Source organism: Cavia porcellus, unplaced genomic scaffold (genome assembly GCF_034190915.1).
Source record: "Cavia porcellus strain 051 isolate PalLab524CR breed Dunkin Hartley unplaced genomic scaffold, mCavPor4.1 scaffold_34, whole genome shotgun sequence".
NCBI lineage: Eukaryota > Metazoa > Chordata > Mammalia > Rodentia > Caviidae > Cavia > Cavia porcellus.
In genome coordinates, this window is record NW_026947517.1 from 17107422 (window position 1) to 17127569 (window position 20148).

The window sequence follows — 20148 nt, forward strand, 5'->3', positions numbered from 1 at the left end:
TTTAAGGTACTGGGGATCAAACTAACAACCTGGCACTGGCCAGGCAGGTACTTCTGCCTGCTGAGCTAAAACCCAGGCCCCTATGAAATAATATTTTATTAAGTATATAAATATCACTTTATCCATTCAAATGGTATTGTGATTTTACTACAGGAGGCCAAGGTACACAGAAATTAATATACAGTCAGAGAGGAAATGGAACCTCAAAGGAATCAATGTAAAAAAACTAAATACAACAATCCCTGCTAGAGGCACAGCTGAAGAAAGCCAGACCTGAAGGTGAAGATGCAGTAACCATGTCTACATGCCTCTTAAAGAGAAAAAAAAAATGTGATAGCTCGAACCCCCAGGATAAAATCCAAGGAAGCAAGAAATTAAAATTTGGGGACCAAAGGCTTTATTTCCAGGCCTGGGGGCACAGTCTCCTTAGGATCGACACAAAGACCGCGTGCCTTACAGCTGGGGGAAGAGGCTTTTAAAGCTGAAAACTGGAGGAATGTTGTAATCACTGACACAGATAGCATCTTGGCTTTACAGAACTTCCTGAAATTTCCTTGAATTTAAGCATTTTCTAAAGAACAACACATTTTATTATAGACCACTGGGTAGGGAAGGGAGTTACAAGAAACTGAAACCTAAGGCTTTTATGGCCTTTCAGGAAATTGAAACTTAACCTAGACAGACAGCAAGGGGGAAGGGGGAATGAGGAAAGGGGAGGCAGTGCGGTGCAAACAGAACAGAAATAAGGTGCAATGGTTAGAGCTAGGCTATAATAAACAATAGCTTGAAATGTACAACAGTTACCACCACCTTCCCCAGGAAGTCCAGATAGGCATCTATTACCATACTCAATGACCAGAAAAACTGTACTTTTATTCCCACAAAATACCTTGGCTCTTTCTGCATACCTTTTCTGGGTGCCTTGCTACCCTTCTGAATAATATTAGTTAAGCACCTATAAGCTTATAGGTTGATTGTAGTTTGAGACCCACTCTGTACTCACATTCTCACTTGGCTCTATAAATGCCCCGTGACAATAGATCTGTGGCCTAAACACTGAAGACCACTCCTGCAAAGTTAGTGCTATTCTGTCTTTTTTTCTAAGAAAACTTTTTGAACTTCTTTTGATTTGTGACTTCATTCTTCAATGTTGTGAGCCAACCAACTTCCTGCATTTGCCATCAAACAGGGAAGGATTATATTTCTCCTATTTCAATTTGAATATGAAACATCTGCTAAAGGCCATGATCCAAAGCCTTGATTTCAAGCTGCTTGTTTGCTCTGAGTTTGACATTTCCATGAACTTTTGGACCTCGTGTCTAGTAAATTGAAGATGCATTGGAGGAAGGAGGTCACTATCGTGATGTAGCACAAAAGGTCCCATTCATAACTATATTTTTCACTGCCTCCTGGGTGCAACTTCATGACCAGATTTCCTCTACCACAACATTCCATAATTCCCATTTTAGTTAAGTCAACTTTCATTCAGCTCTACTATTATTGTTTTCTTTTAATAGTCTTTCTCTGTTCCTCGGTTTTTTATATTTTTCATTTTTGTTTTTTGTTTTTTAACACATAGTCCCACTTTTAGTTCTGGCTGACATTGAACTCACTATGTAAGATAGTCTGTCCTTGAATACATGGTCTTTTTCCTGTTTCAGCCTCTTAAATGCTGGATAAAGATGTGGGTAACATAACACATGGTGTTTGTCTTTTTTCTTCCCTCCTTTTCACTATTATTCTTTCATTAAGGTGACACTGTATTTAATCCAGGTACTTGCTTGTGTCAGTAAACCTTTGTGGAGCTTGAGATCCCATTTGCAAACAACAATATAGGAATCCAAGCAGCCAAAGAATAAATTTGGAATTTAAATTGCTGTGCTCAGAACCACTTCTATACAGACTCACCTCCCCCATTTCAAAATCTAAACGAGTGGTCCTGGACTTGAAAGTTAAGAGTTTTTAAAAGAGACAATCACAAAGAACATTCTATTGGAAACAATGTGGCTAGAATCTTATGTTAATTTTTGGCTGACACCTGTATCCTGTTTTGTTTTGTTTTTTGTTGAGCAGGTTAAATTTTTTTCTTTGGCTACAGCTCATTTTGCTTTTTCTCATTGGACTTATACACTGAGTCATTTTCCATTTTCCTGGGTCAAATACAAGGCACTAGTTAAATGTAGGGCTCAAGATGGCATGATTTATGCCAAGCTACAACATATCTAGGATACAGTGCCAAGCATTAATATTTTCTAGGTAAAAATGCACATAATATTTGACTATTCCAATATTTGTGAGGCTCAACATTATAATAAAGCCTGATCTAGAGTCATGAAAGGCTAAAGTCACCAGGTCTCTCATTATTTTCCACTGGTCTTTTTCCTCATTTTCCATAAATACTCTCTGAGTTCATAATATTGGTGCTCAAATTTGATACATATTCCTAGCTGTGATGTCTCCCATTTTTGCAGTAGTGTAGTCTGTTATCCCCATAAGAGATAGAAACACATCTTTTGATTCCCTACACTCCAGTGGAATTATGTGTTAATTTGGACATTTTTCCTTTAAGTAAATGACAGTTAATGAGTGCATGTGTATCTCATGACTGTTTCCTCATCTTTCAAATAACACTAGGAATTCTTTCAGGTGTTAGGTGCACACCTGTAATCCCAGGACTTGGAATGCTGAGGTAAGATAATCACTGTGAATTTACTGGACTAAGGTGTGAGTCCAGAGTCAGCCTGAACTGCATATGGAAACCCTGTCTCAAACAAAAAAAATCTATTATTGTTGATATCCTTGAGAAGAAGAACTCCATAGTTTGAAAGTCTTAGGATCATACCTTTTAGGATACATCGGGTGACTATAAAAACAAGTAAGACTACCTTTAAGGATATGGAAAACTAAAACAAAAAAATCATATTGCAACCTCTTATACAGATTTAATGCAATGCCCATAGAAATACTATTAGTTTAGCTCACAAATACAGAGAAAATTTTTCTAAATTCATTTGGAAACAGAGAAGATCTAGAATACTAAAGACATTCCTGGGCAACAAAGGCAAGTCAGGAGGCAACACAATTCTTCACTTATAATACTAGAAAACTACTGTCACAAAATCACCAGAGTACCGGCAGAAAAACAGACCTGATAATCTACCAAAGAGACTAGAAGATGGAGACAACTACAAAGACAGTCTTGTCTTTGATAAAGGAGCCAAATATGTTCACTGGAAGAGAGATAGTCTCTTCAATAATGCTGAAGAAATTGACTTTCCCCATACTGAAGAGTTAAACTGGGTCCATGCCTATCACCATGAAGTAGACAAAAGTCAAATCAGCTTGGAGACCTAAGTATTACAACAGAAACACTAATGAGGCTTCATGAACAAAACACAAATTTTGAATAATCAACTTCAAAGAATCAACCACTGGGGCCCCATCTTATTAAATAATATTTGTACATCAAAAGAAATCATGAACATTGAAAAAACAATGCACATACAGTTTGGGCAAGGGATATCTTTCCATTTTCTGATAATCTCTTCAGTATCCTTTTATAAAGTACTGTATTTTCAATATGTAAGTCCTTGACATTCTTTGTTAGGTTATTATAAGTATCTCATTTTGTTGGAGGCTATTGTAAAGGGTGTGGTTTCTGTAACTTCTCTGAGTGAGTTGATTGTGTACAGGAATGCTCTTGATTTTTGATTGTCAACTTTGTCTTCAGCTACATTATTGAACTCGGTTAAGTGTAGAAGTCTTTTGGTGGAGTAATTAACATCTTCTACATAGAATATCATGTCATTTGTGAATAATGATACTTTACTTACTTTCTGTTATGTGATTATTCTTATTTGTCTCTTATGTCTAATTGTTCTACATAATGTTTCCAGATCTTTATTGAATAGGAGGGGTGATAGTAACCATGCTTTTGTTGTTCTTAATTGTAATGCAAAAGTTTTTAGTTTTTTACCATTTAGTATGATGCTGGGTATATTTTGTCTTTGCTTGTTTTATCAGGTTGAGGTAAAGGCTCTCTATTGTTACATACTGCAGGATTTTATTACAAATCAGTGCTCAATTTTATCAAAAGCTTATTGTACATTTATTGAGATGATCACCATGTGACTTTTGTTTTTGCCTGTGCTGATAGGACATTTACATTTATTGATTTGCATATACTGAAACATCCCTGCCTTCCTGGGATGAATCCAAGTTGATCAGGTTTTAAAATCTTCTTGATGATTTGCTACATTCACTTTGCTAGTATCTTATTAAGGATTTTTGTACCTATGTTCATTAGGAAAACTTGCCTATAGTTTTCTTTTTCTGGTTGTGTCTTTCTCTGGTATTAGTATCAGTATAATCCTGGCCCCCAGGAAAGAGATAGGGAGAACTGCTTCTCTTTCAAATTCATTAAAGAGTAGGGGCCATCAGTTTTCTATACATTTCTTGTAAAATTTAGCAGTAAATCCATGAAGACCTAGACTTTTATATGTTGGTCAATTGCCTTTTTCTTGTCATTGTTTTGCTTCATTTTAATGTGTTTTGCAGAGGGTCTTATTATGCCCTCGAGTGGCCTTGAGCTCACATTGTAGCCCTGTTTAGTTTCAAACTCACAACAATGCTTCTGCCTCAGCCTCCCAAGTTCTGGGGTTAAAGGCATGCACCACCCAGCTAGTACCCAATAAAATTTAACTAGATCTTCAGTCTCATTAACAGATACTGCATTATGTAGAATTTTTATATCTTCTTGAGTCAGCTTTGGCAATTCATATGTATCTAGGAATCGATTCATTGCTATATTATCCAACCTAGGGAAGCATAAGTTTTGGAAGTAGATACTGATGATCTTCTTAATTTTCACACGATCTGTAATTATCTTTCTGTTTTCATTCCTCAATGAATGGTTTTGAGTGTTCTTTTCTTCTTTTGATATGATTGGCTAAGGCTTATCAATTTTGTTTATTCTTTCAATGAACCAACTCTTTGATTCATTAAATATTTTTATTGTTTTATGTTCTGCACTTCATTACTTTCCTCTCTGATCATTATATTTTCCTCACTTTCATTGGCTTTGGGTTTGTCATGCCATTTTTATTCTGGAAGTGTGAGGTAAAACAGTAGATCTTTATTTATGCTCTTTCTATTTCCTGATGTGAGATTTGAGTACTATAAATTTCCCTCTTTGAACTGCTTTCATTAGAATCCCATGAGAACCAAGGTTTGCATCTGTATTCTTGTTGTGTTGTAGATATTTTCAAGTTTCTTCCTTTATTTCATCTGTGACCCATTGATTGTTTGGCAGTGTTACTTAATTTCCATATATTTATGAAGTTTTTGCAACTTCTTTTACAATTATCACCCAATTGTATTGCACTATGCTCAGCATGTAGTTTTATTTTGGTTATGTCTGTTTGGATTTCTATATGCTTCAGTTATTTGTAAAATGTATGGGGTAACTTCAGTTTTTCTTTACATTTACTTCAGCATGTTCTGTGGACTAGTTTACGTGGCCTGTTTTAGAGAACCTCCCTTGCAGGGCTGAGAAGAATGGTTATTCTGAATATGTTGGGTCACATACTTGGTAAACATCGATTCAGTTAATTTGTTTATAGATTCGGTTCAACTTTCATGTTTCGTTGCTGATTATTAGTCTAGTTCATCTATTTGTGATAGTGGGATGTTGAAGTCTCTTGGGTCAATTGTGTTATTCTTTGTTGCATTATTTTCAGCAGTAAATCCATGAAGACCTAGACTTTTTAAAACTGCCTTATAATGTTGGGTGGTCATGTATTAGATGTACACATATTTATCATTGCTATCTTATTTTTTAAAAACCTTTGCATTAACATGTATGTAGTGAGGCTCTTTATCTTTTTGGTCCTTCTTGGTTTGAAGTTCACATTGTCTGCAAAGAGCATAGCTACTCATGCTTTTTTCTGGGACTCAGTTGCATGGAAAATTGCTTTCTGTCCTTTGACTTTCAGTCTCTGAATTTCTTTTTGAATTAAACATGTTTTCTGTATACAGCTTATTTTTGTATATTGTTTCTTGATCCATTTCACCCATCTATTTCTTTTGATTGATGCGACCATTAACAATGGTACATATTGGTTTGTCTTTGTTGAAATATTGTTCTGCTGTTGGTTTTCTGCTTTTTTTCCTCTGTTTAATTACTTGTCCTGCCTGGTTATTTCTGTGTTTTTCTTGGAATTGTGACCATTTTTTCCTCTCTCTAATATAACATTCGTTACTTTTTATAGGGTCAGTTTTGCAGTCATATATTTCTTCAGTTGTTCTTTCTCATAGAAGTATCTTATGTTTCCATTAATTTTGAAAGTTTTGTAGGATACATCAATCTGGATTGGATGTTCTTTCCTTTCAGGACTTGTACTTCTATCCAACTTTCAGGACTTGTTCTTCTGTTTCAACTACAGCTTTCTTCTTTACTTGGATATTTGTGTTGAGAAGCCTGAGGTAGGTTCATCAACAAAAATAAAGGAATCAAAGCATACAAATTGATAAATTTGGAATTTGATTAATAGAACTCAGGACCACTCATATAAATTACCTGCCAATTTCAGAGTCCAAATGAGTGCCTAATCTGGAAACTTACAAATCTTTTAAACAGAGAACCACAAAGTGACATTCTATTGGAAACAATTGAGCTAGAATCTTACATTAATTTTTAGTTGACACCTGTATCATGTTTCTTTCATTGAGCATGGTAATTTTTGTCCAGGTGGTAAAGCTTATTCTGCTTTTCTCACAGGACTTGTACTCTGAGTCATTTTCCATTCTCTTGGTTTAAATATATGGCACCAGTTAAAAGCAGGGTCTAGATGATGTAAGTTATGCCAAGCTACAATAAAGAGTGCTAAGAATTTGATGTGCTTTCAATTATAAGTGATCTGTGACTTCTCCATAACCGCATTTTATAATGTGTCCTTGTGCTGTATTTCTGGTATCTTGAATATTATATATCTTGGTGTAGTTTTATTTTGGTTATGTCTGTTTGGATTTCTATATGCTTCAGTTATTTGTATGAAAAATTCTTTATTCATGCCTGGGAAGTTTTCTTCCATTATTTTGTGAAGTTTTTTTATGGTATTTGTGTTGTCTCTGGCTTTCTCATTGACCCCAATCAATGTCATGCAATTCTTCTTTGATGCATTTTGTACCTGCTGGATTGATTTCTCATAGTCTCTTGCTACTTTTAAGATAGCACTGTTTTCATGACAACTAGCTACAATTTTGTCTTCAAGATCTGAAATTCCAAACCTCTCTTTTGTTCAGTCTGTGCATATAATTTTAATCTCTTATAGGTTTTATATAAATCATATATAGCATTGAACTTGTTGAACTCTTGTTTGGATCTCTTTCATGTATTCCATTTCTTCCCTATGTTGGGCAACCTTTGTTTTTCATTGTTTTCCTATGTTCATCTATTCTTCTATTTGCTTGTTCTCTAATACATTTGACTTAAAGTATTTTTTTTTTTTGTATCTGAAAGATTTTCTCTGTAAACTTTTCCACTTTTTTTTTCAATTCTGGGTGATCAATGTAAAAATTTAGAGAACAGTCTCTAGTTGATGGGTTTCACTATCATGCATCACATAGGATCTAATATGCATTCTGCATAATAAACAAACCGTGTGTCTATCATCAGTGTAATCAATGTACACTGCAAAGAAGTTCTAGTAAAAAATGTATCATAAAAAACAAAATAAACAGAAAAAATCCACTTCTTACTTGTGGAGAAAAAAAGAACAAATAGTGATAAATCTCACACATGAAGGACACCCTCCAGGCTTCAAGTAAGGGGTCCTTAAGGCAGATGAAGGCAAGGACGAAGCATCAACTGTCCTCAAGTTAAGACCTTACTAATGGAGTTTCTGGGACCAATCTTCCTATCATAGGAACATGCACTTTTATACTTTGCTCTATACACAAACTAACAGAGACACATGGAGATCTCACTGTGTGCTGACTGCCCCACATCCCCAGAAGCAGCTCACTCTTGGGGAGACAAGTGAATCCACACCACCAATATCTGGTGATGACTAAGTCATGGAACAGAAAGCGAAAATGAAAAGCAGGCAAATCCTCTGGAGGAGCCCTCAGTCTGGCTCTAATGTCCTGCCTTTGTATCTCTGTTCAGATCTCTGATTTCTAGCAAAGTTATCAAAACTGCTGTCTCTTCTCTGACCACAGGATACAACCTCAGAAGTGGGTGTAACAGTGAGAGCTGAAGGTTCCCCTGCCCCTCTGTAGCTGCTGTTTGGAGGTCAAAACCCCTTGTCCTCCTCCATCTCCCTCACTGTCTCTCCCACCTAGCTTTGAAGGTTAAGCTGCTGCCAGGCAGTCTGGGTGGAGATGCTTAGCAGGGCCTTCAACATATATTTATCTGACACACAACTTTTGAGTAACTGATCATGGGAAGGAAAGTTATAGTAAAAAGTGACATCTGAGTGGCAGGAATCTTGCTCTGTACATCATGACACCAGCATCCATGTGGTGGGGATCAAAACACATAGGGTTCTTGCCACACTCCACAGCTTTTCACAACACAGCAGCCCTATTGCTGATGGTACAGGTGCTTGCCTCACACCAGCACACTGGCCTACAGTTTGCAGCTGGACTTGGGAAATCAATTCTGCTGTGATTCAGGAGACAGTGAGCAAGAACAGAGAGAACACAATGGAAGCCTGGCAACTAGGTGGCCAATACAAAAGAAGAGCTGATGGTGGCCATAACCTGAGGCTGGTCAATGGGACAGCATCACGTTGTACATAAGTGAGCCTTGGGCCTGTCCCCTATCCAGGGCTGTCCAGGTCCTGAGGGGCCCAGAGCTATGCCATTAGAAGGCTGACCACACTACCACACCTTCTAATACCATCCATTGCTCTTAGGACAGGACCAAAATGCATGAACTCAGGTGGCAGGAATTTAGATGCAGACACATTTGGGCTGGGGCACACTTATTTGTCTTTATTCCAAAATGTAGTACAGATCTGAGGGACCCACTTCATGGTCTGGTGCACCCAGCCTTTGTTCCCTGAGCTGATACAATTCTGCCCATATCACATGAGTCATTTCAAAGTTACTGTGTCTACCTGGATTCTGCCAGACAGGAGCTTCTGCATTTGTCTCCTGACATAACCAAGAATATATGCATCACACAGGGACCCAAAGCTTATGTCAGGTCCTGCATTGCTCTACAATCAGATTGATCTTGATCCCCCAGTTCTGACCACCATGTCCTGAGGAGAACTCTAGAGCTTAAAGCCAAGAATAGAGTTCCTGGTAGCCTCAGTCCCACATTGTGAATCAAGGACAACACATTTTGGTTCTAGTTTGTTGTGGGTGACAACAAATCATCCATACCTGTGGGTACTGGATTCTCTCTTTGTCAAAAGTGTCTGGGGGAATGAAGAACAGCTCCCAGTCCAGCCAGGGCTAGCACAAGCCCAGATGTGTTCTCTTGAGAGAAGGGAGTATAAGAGGAGGAGGGAGGGATACCTGGGGAAAGAGAGAATGGAAGCTGGAAGAAGAAGGCTAAGAAAATTCCCTGAGCTACACAATGGCTGGCACTTTATTTTGCCACCCACCATACCTTTTGGCTGATAACACCAAGCTGCACCAGCTATATTTTGGGCAGCTACACATGCAGTTTCTCCTCTTGTAGCTCCACTGAAAGGTTCAGAGAAGACTGTGGTGGAACAGGAAGGACCTGGGTAGACAAAGTCAGGCAGTCATACAATCTGTGTTGTGCAAATTCACTATCAGACAGAGCCAGTGTCCACTGCCACCCTGACCCAGCAACAGCAGGCCAGGAGCTCTCTTGTTCAATCCTGATGCCCTCACAGGCACTGGGGCCCACACATCAGAGAAGGGCTGCCTACCTCTGTGGCTTCCACAGCACCTGCTCCTGCCCTTGTTTTGTGCTCACCTTCATGGTGCTCAGCTCCCACATGGTGCCACACAGAGGGGCCTGGATTTTTCCATGCTACCTGGCACTGATCTTGTGCTTCAGCTTGCTATGCCACAGTACCAGTTCAAGTAACTCCCCTCATGCTCAGGGAGTAAGGGAGGCCACATTCCCAGTTACATGGTTGCCATGTGTGAAAGTGAAGCCAAGAGATGCTACTGCCCTGGACTTTGAGCCCGATAATGATGACCATCAGATGGTGGTCAGAGCAGCAAGCTGGGGAACTGCACATCTGTTGCTTGGAGAACAATGTTCCAGTCCAGGTCAGGACAGCTGAGATGCTCAGTGACTTGTGGGGAACAGGGGCGGGATGGAAGTGAGGCAAATGTCATCACAGGGTTTAGGAAATGATGCCAGGGAAGAAGAATGAAACTTAGTCTCCTCTCAAAAGATGTAGTCACCAGGGATTTGGGCTTTAGTTAGTCATCAGTACCATGAATCAGGTCAAAGGGCGGTTTGGTTTGTTCACTGTGTCTGAGGTATGACAGTCCTTGCAGGCACTTGGTAACAATGATCAAATAGGATGAAGTTGTCTCAATGGACAATTCAGTCAAGAACAACCTGCAACCCTCCCAGTTTACTGTTGGCCCAGGAGGAGACATTCACAAAGCAGTTAGCTGCTATGCAGGAGGGGATAGGGTAAACAATCATTGTTTGGGAAGCTGGGGGTTAAGGAAAATACTACTAGTAATTGCAAACACCCCTTTAAATTGTTTACTTATTTCAGATGACATCCTCAAAGTAATGAGAACCACAGAAGTCTTTGCTTTAGGCTGAGGACTTTGCTCAGCAACTTCAGCACCTGTCTAGAAAATGCAAGGTTGCTAGTTTGATCCATGCTACCAAAAAAACAAAGACATAAAATGATAAATTACATTAAACCAAACAAAACAGCACACACACACACACCCTCTTGTAAGTCATCTAGAGTAAACAGTGCTTGTTAAAATCACCCTTTGAAACTGGCATAGTTATGCACAACTGCAATTGCCATACTGTAGGAATTTGAGACAGGAAAATCAGAAGTTCAAGCCTAGGCTGAAGAATATGGAGACTTAAAAAAACAGAGAGAAAGAGAAAGAGAGAGAAAGAGAGAGAGAGAGAGAGAGAGAGAGAGAGAGAGAGAGAGAGAGAGAGACAGAGACAGAGACAGAGACAGAGAGAGAGAGAGAAGTTAAACAGAAAAGCTATGCAAACATTATAATATCTAGTTCTCTACTCAGAAGTGTTCTAATCCACCATTTGTTTTGTTTAATTTTGTCTTTTTGAAACAAGGTCTCACTTTGCAGTGCAGGCTAGACTTGAGCTCACTGTGTAACCTAAGTTGGTCTCAAACTTTCAATAATCCTGACTCAGCCTCTTGAGTGCTGGGATTACAGGTCTGCACCACCATGCCCTGCTTCCACTATTTTTTTAAAACACAGGCTTCAGAAATGTTTGCTAGAGGAAGACACAAAATGCACTCAAGCATGGAGTCTGGGTGCTCAATGAGATGAGGCACCTAATCCACCAGTTTTGATGCACAGTGCACAATGCAGCAGGATCTATAATGTGATTCCAGGAGAAAAGGAAAGTGTCTCCCTCTAGAGGTGAGGACCAGTCCTCCCCACATGGGTGTGATAGGTCTCTCCAGCACAATCCAGCTGCCCTTGTGTTGGGGAGGCAGTTTTGACAGTTACCCCAGCAGCTCTCTTCAATTGCCAATAGTCATGAATCTGTCTTCACTCTGCTATTCTCTGGCAGTGTACACTTTTGGCATTGAACTCTGCAGGGTGCACCCAGAATGCTGTTCCTTTAGTAGTTATGTGTGGGAAGCCGCCTATGATGGCACCCATTTCTTGCTTCCGGGTTCTTCCCGGCCTGAACAAGCCCGCCAAATTGTCATGTCTGCCCAGTTACCCGTGACGCTAGCCTATCAGCTTGTTAGACGCGCTTCTCTGTGATTGGATACTGCTTCCCCTTATAAGAGGCTGTTCCTGCCCCCAACGGGCGGAAGAGGAACCAACGTTGAGGGTGGCGGACCTTGTTAGGTCCGGTTCGCTGTACGCAATAAAGTTTGAGAGCTGATCCTGCTCGAGTTTGGTCTCCTGTCTCCCGCGGCTCCGGTCATCTGGTGGCCCGTACGGGGAAAAAGGTAAAAGACTCAGTGACGTGCCTCTTCGGCCGGGAGGTGCGATTGCTGTCACCTGCGGTACGACGGAGGACCTGGCCCAATAACAACGGAAGGCCCCAAGCGCCTCTTCTCTTCACCCTGATCAGCTACGTGAGATACAGCGGTTCCCGGGACAGGTGAGTACTGGATCGCCTGGGTTGGGTGGACGCACCTAACAGATTTTGAGCGCCACACGGGTGGGCACCGGTCTTTTTTTTTTTCCCTTGCATTTGTTTCGCTTTCGCTTCGCCATTGTGGGCAACGCTGCTCGCAAACCCCTCGCTGACTCCCTAAGAGTCCTGCTGTGGACCCGAGGCATCTATATAAACCGGGTCACCCTTTCGAGATTTCTGGATCGTGTTAATGAAATTGCCCCCTGGTTTTGGCCCACGGGCTCTCTAACCCTCCCGTCATGGGAGAAGTTAGGAGAGGATCTTAGATGCGCCCGAGAAGAGGGACACTTGGATCCCATGGTTTTACCCCTGTGGGAACTGATTAGGGCTTGTCTGACGGACGAACAAACCCCCGGGCTTTGTTCAGCCCGACAGGCTCTTGACAAAGCTCGATCCGAGTGCTCGGAGGAGCCCGAAGTTACACCTGACTTTGGGCCTCCAGAGAAACACAAGGGCTCCAATTCTGATTCGGATTCGGAAGGCTCAGAAGAGGAGGTCGTCTTTGCTAAGCATCACCCTCCTACACCGTTAAAAGAGGAACTTAGGGCTCGGGAAGATAAAAAGGGGAACCAAACACCACCCTGCCCGAGCTACTCCGCTTTGCGGGAGGAACTTAGGTACTTCCGCTCCTTGGCAAGCTCGCGACCCATGGTCGCCCCCTTTAGGACGCCAGGCCCCACTGCACCGCCGTGGCCGGAAGAGGAGTTGCTCCCTGGGCTGCCACCTCCACCCGTGGCCGCCAGAGGGCGCCCACAACCTATGGCACCGCGCTGGTTAGAGGGAGAGCTACTTCCCGGATTACCTCCTGCGCCCCCTTCTGGGGGAGGAGGAGGACGTTCCTTCCATATGTGGTAAATGCTCTCCAAGTTCTGGAGACGGCGGGTCCCATTAAACCCTCTTCAACGGTAGCCTCCATATTCCTAGGTATTCAACATCAGTTATGGAATAGAACCTCAAAAGTGTTCATCTCACATATCAGAGCCCATACTAATTTACCTGGGCCCTTGGCGGAGGGCAATGCCTTGGCAGACTCGGCCACATGCCCGATATGGGTCTTCACCTTTCCCAACCCTCTGGAAGCAGCCCAAAAAATTCCATTCTCAGTTCCATGTTAATGCCTGCACCCTCATGGCGTGCTTCAACTTCACGAGAGCACAAGCACGAGAGATTGTACGGTATTGACCAGCTTGTGTGATCTCTTCACCCCAACAATCTATTGGCATTAACCCAAGAGGACTTCGCCCAAATCATATTTGGCAAATGGATGTTACACACATCCCAGAATTCGGAAAACTTAAATATGTTCATGTTTCGGTAGATACCGCCTCCCAGGTTATGTTTGCCTCGGCAGAACCCGGAGAAAGGGCTACCCACGCTATTAATCATTGCCTGGCAGCCTGGGATGCTTGGGGAAAGCCCAATATACTAAAAACAGACAATGGTCCTGCCTATACCAGCAAAATTTTATGACATTTTGTCAACAAATGGAGGTCACTCTTAAACATGGCATTCCTTACAACCCCCAAGGACAAGGCATCATTGAGCGATCCCATCGGACACTCAAGGGTGTCTTACAAAAACAAAAGGAGGGAATAGGCCATGGCCTAACGCCCAAAGGAAGAATATCATTGGCACTCTTTACCATAAATTTTTTAAACCTTAATCACAATAATCATTCCCCTGCCATGGAGCACAATAACCCGTCCCCAGCCGACAAAGGGCTGGTGAGATGGAAAGATGTCCTTACAGGACAATGGATGGGCCCGGATCCAGTGGTTAGTTGGACCCGAGGTGCGCTTTGTGTCTTCCCACAGGAACCAGGTCGTGAGCCTCTGTGGGTCCCGGAAAGATTGACGCGATCAGTAAACTCCCCACCAGTTCCTGATAAAGCTCAGGAGGATAAGCCCGCGGACACAAGTCAACTCGACCCTTCTGGGACCGACGCTCAGCGCCCGAGACCATCTACAAACTAAAATGTCTGGTTGGGAGCCTTTTCTATTCTGTGGGTTCCTATTAATCACCCCTGTTCGCACAAATTTGACCAACACTGTTAAAAATATGACAGCTTGGCTGCAAGACACCTACCTACCTAAGTTTCACAATTTGTCCCTCATAGTCGGTCAGGAACTTGACAATATGGACGGTATCCAACTAGGTCCAGTCAGGGGTTCTCCTGGCCCATCCTGACTACTTGGATCCTGATTGCCGTGGCCATCCTAGTGGGGCTTGTGGTTATTAAATGCTTGTTAGATCGCCTCATACAAACTCAGCAGCAGGTTAAGATCACAGCTATGGCAGCCATGCAAATGGCAGCAGGTGGCCCATCAGGCCAGCAGGCCGCCGCATATCTCCTTCACATTGCAGAACATCAGCTATAAGAGCTGAGTGGGCAAGCCAATGACGGGTAAGACAGGAAAAGCCCTCCCGGTCAATCTAAGACAGGCTCCACTCAGATATACATGGCCTATAAGGCCAGGGGTCCCTCCCGTAGTCAAATTATTGGCATTGAGATGCGAGATCAAGGGTACTGCAGTGCCATCCGCCCCAAAGGTTGGGGGGAAGGCAGGAATGAATGTCTATATGCATCCAGGTTCGGTTCACAAAAGCCTGGCCCTGCGAAAAAATGAACCACTCACCTTGAGCATGGTCCTGGCACAAGGATATGCACAAAACAGGGTGATGCACAGCAGGGTATAGACCTCTACATTCTCTCATGCCTCGGCCTACAAGGTAGGCCCACTCCTAGGTGTCTAACAGCAACAAGGTCATAGACACCTTGGAGGGACCCACAGACCATCCTATTTTAATAAATAAAAAAGGGGGACATGTGGGAAGCCGCCTATGATGGCGCCCATTTCCTGCTTCCGGGTTCTTCCCGGCCTGAACAAGCCTGCCAAATTGTCATGTCTGCCCAGTTACCCGTGACGCTAGCCTATCAGCTTGTTAGACGCGCTTCTCTGTGATTGGATACTGCTTCCCCTTATAAGAGGCTGTTCCTGCCTCCAACGGGCGGAAGAGGAACCAACGTTGAGGGTGGTGGACCTTGTTAGGTCCGGTTCGCTGTACGCAATAAAGTTTGAGAGCTGATCCTGCTCGAGTTTGGTCTCCTGTCTCCCGCGGCTCCGGTCAGTTATGAAACAGTGTCAGCAAAAAAAAGGGGCCAGAGATATGGATTAGTGAACATTTATCACAATTGTCAAGACTCTTGAGACATGAGCCTTCCATAATCCTGCCTCTTGGGCTGGGAACAATGAACCAACCAGGTTGATTGCTGGGTGCAAGGAAGGCAACTGGCAGCCTGAATTTCTGAAGATGCAGGCAGATGCCAATCAATGATGATTCGGCTCTCAGTCAAATACTTACCAGTCATGAGGTCATTTAGCCACTAGTCCATGAAATTAGTGCCCTCTAGAAGAGCATGGGGTGGGATGCAGCTGCCTCCCTTGTCTGTGACCTAAGGCTCACAGAACAGAAAGGGAGGCTCCCCGACATCTGCCAGGTCCCTCTGCCTGTCCATGGGAGCCTGGCAGGAAGTGAAAGGGTGCAGAGTAACCTCCCTGGGCACACACTCTACCTGCCTCCCAAACCATGACCACATACTGAAATCCACAGTATCTTGTGCCTGGGACCCACCACACTCTGCCTGACATGGGGTTCATGCTCCAGGTGACAGAATATGGTACACTAGGGTATGGTTCCCAATGTGCCCAGCTTCCATAGATGCCTCTGCCTTTTGGGGCCCAGGTCCACCTCTCCCTTGTTGTAACGTTTATTACCTGCTTCTTTGTTATTCTGAGACTGTGAGACAGCTTCAACACAGACCGTCGTGGCCTTGGCCATGACCAAGTGCTAGGTTACAGGTTTGAGCAGCCATAGAGAGCATGGGTTGAGAGGACCACACACCATGTCTGGGTTGCTGACCCCAACTCTCTATTCTGTGCATCCAGGAGGAGGGGGGCTTCCTTCCTATGTAGACAGAGCCTTGTGGTGGGGAAGAAGGCACTGCCCAGCTCCTGGCTGCAGACCCCCTTCATGGTGTTCTCTGTTGCTCTGCATAGCTCCCATGGAGCATGAAGCTCACTCTCTGAATGGACTTTTCCTACTAATAATCAACTCCAAGCACATCAGGAGTCTGACTTTGACAGAAGCTTACTCTTTGGGGCTGAGCATCCCTGAGCCTGGATCTTTTTGATGTGGGGTTTGGTCAGTCAAAGTTCCCCATGATCTCACAGGTCAAAGGCCTGCTCTCAGATAGCACAAGGCTTGAAAGGTGGCCTGTGAGACACAAGCTCCAGTGCAGGTCTCTAATTACACAGGGCCAGCACTGCTCCTTTGGGTATCAGATGCATGGTCTATATGGGAAATGGGTTACACTCAGCTGAATTCAGCAATGTGAGCAAGAATTCCTGAGGCTGAGAGCATGGAACCATATAGCAGGCTGGGTCTCTTGTGTGCTGTCTTAGTTACTTTTCTCTTGCTTGTGAGACAAAATAACAGACACCCAGACTTTAAAAGGAGAGGGTTTATTTAGTTCACAATTTGGAAAGGTTTCAGTCCATTACCTGCTGGCTTCAAGGCAGGGTGGGACATGGCAGAGGGCAACAGACCATGACAGTGGAAAATGGTAAAAGCAACAGGTGAGGAGAGGAGAGGAAGTCTCCTTCCATCCCTAACAATGTAAGCAGGTACCAACCCTAGGGCAGCTGTTCCACAAACACCCTTAATCTCAGCATTTGACCATGAATCCATAACAAACTTAGTTTCAGGGACTTCTGGAAAAACCGTGCTCCTGTGACTACATGCGGCTTTGGGGTACATCGAGACACAAAATGTAACATGTGCAGTATATATACTGCCAGTGAGAGATGGTATAGAATTTTGACCTGGCTCTAAGGCAGGGACTTCAATCGAGAATCTAGGTACTTATGGCTTAATTTCTTAAGAACCATCCTGTGTACAGAAGAAGCTCTGCTTCCCAATAGCCCACTCAGGTGGCCATGAGTCACCAGCAGGAAACAGGAATAGAGATGGCTGTGTTTCAGGCCTTAGATGCAGAGCAGAGGCAACCCAGGTAGAGGGAATCTCACCAGGGCTCTGAGGAAGGCCACATGGCGGCTGATAAGTGAGCCTGAGCTGGTCCAGGGTTTTGGGAACCACAGTGTAAGAATAAATTCTAGATGGGGAGATGAAGGTGGATGAGATCCACTTCCAGAAGGACCCAGGCTGGCTTTCCCACCAGGCCAGCAAGCCCCAGGTGCTATCTGAAAGGCTGCCATGGGGAACTGCAATAAAGGACCTGGTTCATCATATGCCTGGTGGCTTCTGTGCTGTCACTAGAAAAGTGAATCCTTCCCCACTTAGGCAATCCCAAAGGAGACAAAGTGAGACTCCTGGTCTGCTGCCTGGCTGGCTGGTGGCTTTGAGGGCTTCCTGGATCATAAATGCTAGTGAACACCTCTTAGTAACTACCTGCTCAGTGGGTCTGGGTGTCCCTACCATCCATACCATGGGGGAGCAGGGTTATGAGACAGTGTGTGGACCCTCCAAGTTCACAGTGCAGGGCAGACCCTGCAGCTCTATGTGCAGCCTGTGCTTCCAGAAGCTGCCAGGTCTCTGTGCTGTATTCACATCTCTGGGAGGCTTTGTGGAAGTCCTGATGGCCCCCTTCTCTGCTTGTCTGAGATCTCAGAAGCTTCTCACACACTACTAGGCACTGCACCAACTGTGCTGTCTCAAACATCAGCCTGGAGCAGGTCCTTGCAGGGCTGCAGTACACATACCTGTACCACAGTGGGGCCTCCCAATAACAACAGATGCCAGCAGGGGGAGAGTGTGAGCTGAGGGGACTCTGTAATGAAGCCACAGGAGAACAGGGGATCTTCAGGGTCAGATTACAACTTCAGAACCTCCCTCCAGTGTATAGTAAACAGCAGGCTTGTGGTACTGCCTCCAAAGGAAACTGGGGTCTATGTCTTCAACTATCACTTCCTCTCTGCTCAGCCAACTTGGCCAGGTGCCAGGTCACTGTCCACACATTAGTGGTAGCATCATAATAGGGACATGGACACTAAGTCACTTCACTTCCAGTCATGATTTACTTCTGCTGTTTTAGTTCACTGTAACTCCTGGGCCCAGCTATCCCTTTGGCAGTGGCATGACTGTGCTTCTACCATATCCCCCGTTCTGACACATCATCACATCAGAAGAGGTGCACTCATCCAAAACCTAGGCCCTTGCTACTGTGTCCATGTCTCAGGGTCAATATCCAGCCCCTCAGGTCAGAGGTTAGGGGCCCTCTAGGATAATGACATTGTACCAGGAGACAGTGAATACAGCCACTCAGCCTTTCATGGCTAAGAAAACTGGACCAAATTTTTTCAGCAGCACCACAGCGAAGTACCCTGTGAGTCATCACATACAGGTCCCCATTCCAACACCCAGGACAAGCCTGTTTTCTCATCTCTAGAATGTGTTGTTGTCACAGGACACATGAGATGATACTCTTCATGTAGGGAGTTTATGACTTATTTGCTAACAAACTGATCTGAAAATGCTATTATTTCTAACTGTTCCTTATGAAATTTAACCTTTGAGTATCACTGCAGCTTCCAGCACTCACGGTGGGGCATGGCTGGGCCACTAACTCTAGGCTTCCTACTGTCTCATCACAGACTGCAAATCACTCAGTGTAGAACTTGGCAGTGGTCTGCACAGTGAGGGTGGCACAGGCAGAAAGGCTGCACAGCCAGATGGAGCCCCTGGAACAGGACTTTCTGCACAGCAGCCCTATTCACAGCTCTTCCTTCCCAGGTCCCTCAAGGGCCAACATTTCCAGCCCACAGTCCCCGATTGTGGGATAGTGAGTTTGCTCTCAGCTGCACAGTATGACATGGCCACCTAAAGCTGAGTCTTTGAAATGTGCTTACATCTTTCATCTTCACTTCAAGGAGAAATGAGAACTCGACCCAGTAATAGTGCAATTCTCAGAACAGTGAATTGCACCTAAAGCCAAGCTTATCAGGTCCCTATGGTACAAAATGGGGTTTCCAGGCAATTGCTGACACCAACCAAGGCTCTATGGAAGGCCTGCTGGAGTAGCTGTGTTTATTCTCCATAGAGCTGCCTTCTCCGTGGGAAAGGTTGTTTCTCCCTCACTGATCCCTACACTGAGTAAACATTCTCTCTTCATTGTAGAGGAGATTGGATAGTTGCTCTATAGGCTTTGGGATGTATTACTGAGAGCCCTATTCTCTGGGGGCTGGCAGAGGCATCAGGCCCATTCAGACATCAGGGCAGGAACCAGTTGGTAACATGAGTACATGAATATACATTGAGCCACACCACACACAGACACTTTCCAGGCACTGACAATGATCCAATGACCAGGAAAGATATATGTACTCCCCTCTTGACCTTCCACATTAGTAGGGGCTACCCTGGATGGCAGATCATGTACCACTGACATTATAGTACATGAGAACCCCTCTTCGCTCCCCTAGACATGCATGAACAACAGTGAAAGAGGAGCCCAGAGGAAGCACAGAGTACTGGGTGGCAAGTCACTGAGCAATCTAATGACTGAGGAAAGGTGGAACAAGACACAGCCCTCTGTCCTCTCACTTCCAACATACTTATGGAAGACAACCCCTGCACCACAGCAGACAGTTTTCCATCCCCCATGAAAGCAACATGCCACTGGAGAGCACTAGACAGATGTGTGTGCAGCTTCCCTGAAGAAGGGAGAAATGGTCACACCAGTGTACACAGACTCTCCCATGCAGTCATCTGTCAGTCTCTCAGGGCTGTCTAGACCAAGAGTGATTCAC

At 43.9% G+C, this 20148-nt stretch overlaps 2 long non-coding RNA genes across 2 annotated transcripts in view; both read right to left on the minus strand.

The window, feature by feature from the left end:
• Nucleotides 1–20148, minus strand: part of LOC111755150 (uncharacterized) — a 79934-nt gene that overhangs the window by 26032 nt on the left and 33754 nt on the right. The window lies entirely within an intron of this gene.
• On the minus strand, nt 568–11102 carry LOC134474674 (uncharacterized). The gene is made up of 2 exons (XR_010045550.1): nt 9623–11102; nt 568–9550 (listed from the first exon to the last, which is right to left on the minus strand). It is a non-coding gene; the product is annotated as an uncharacterized LOC134474674 (long non-coding RNA).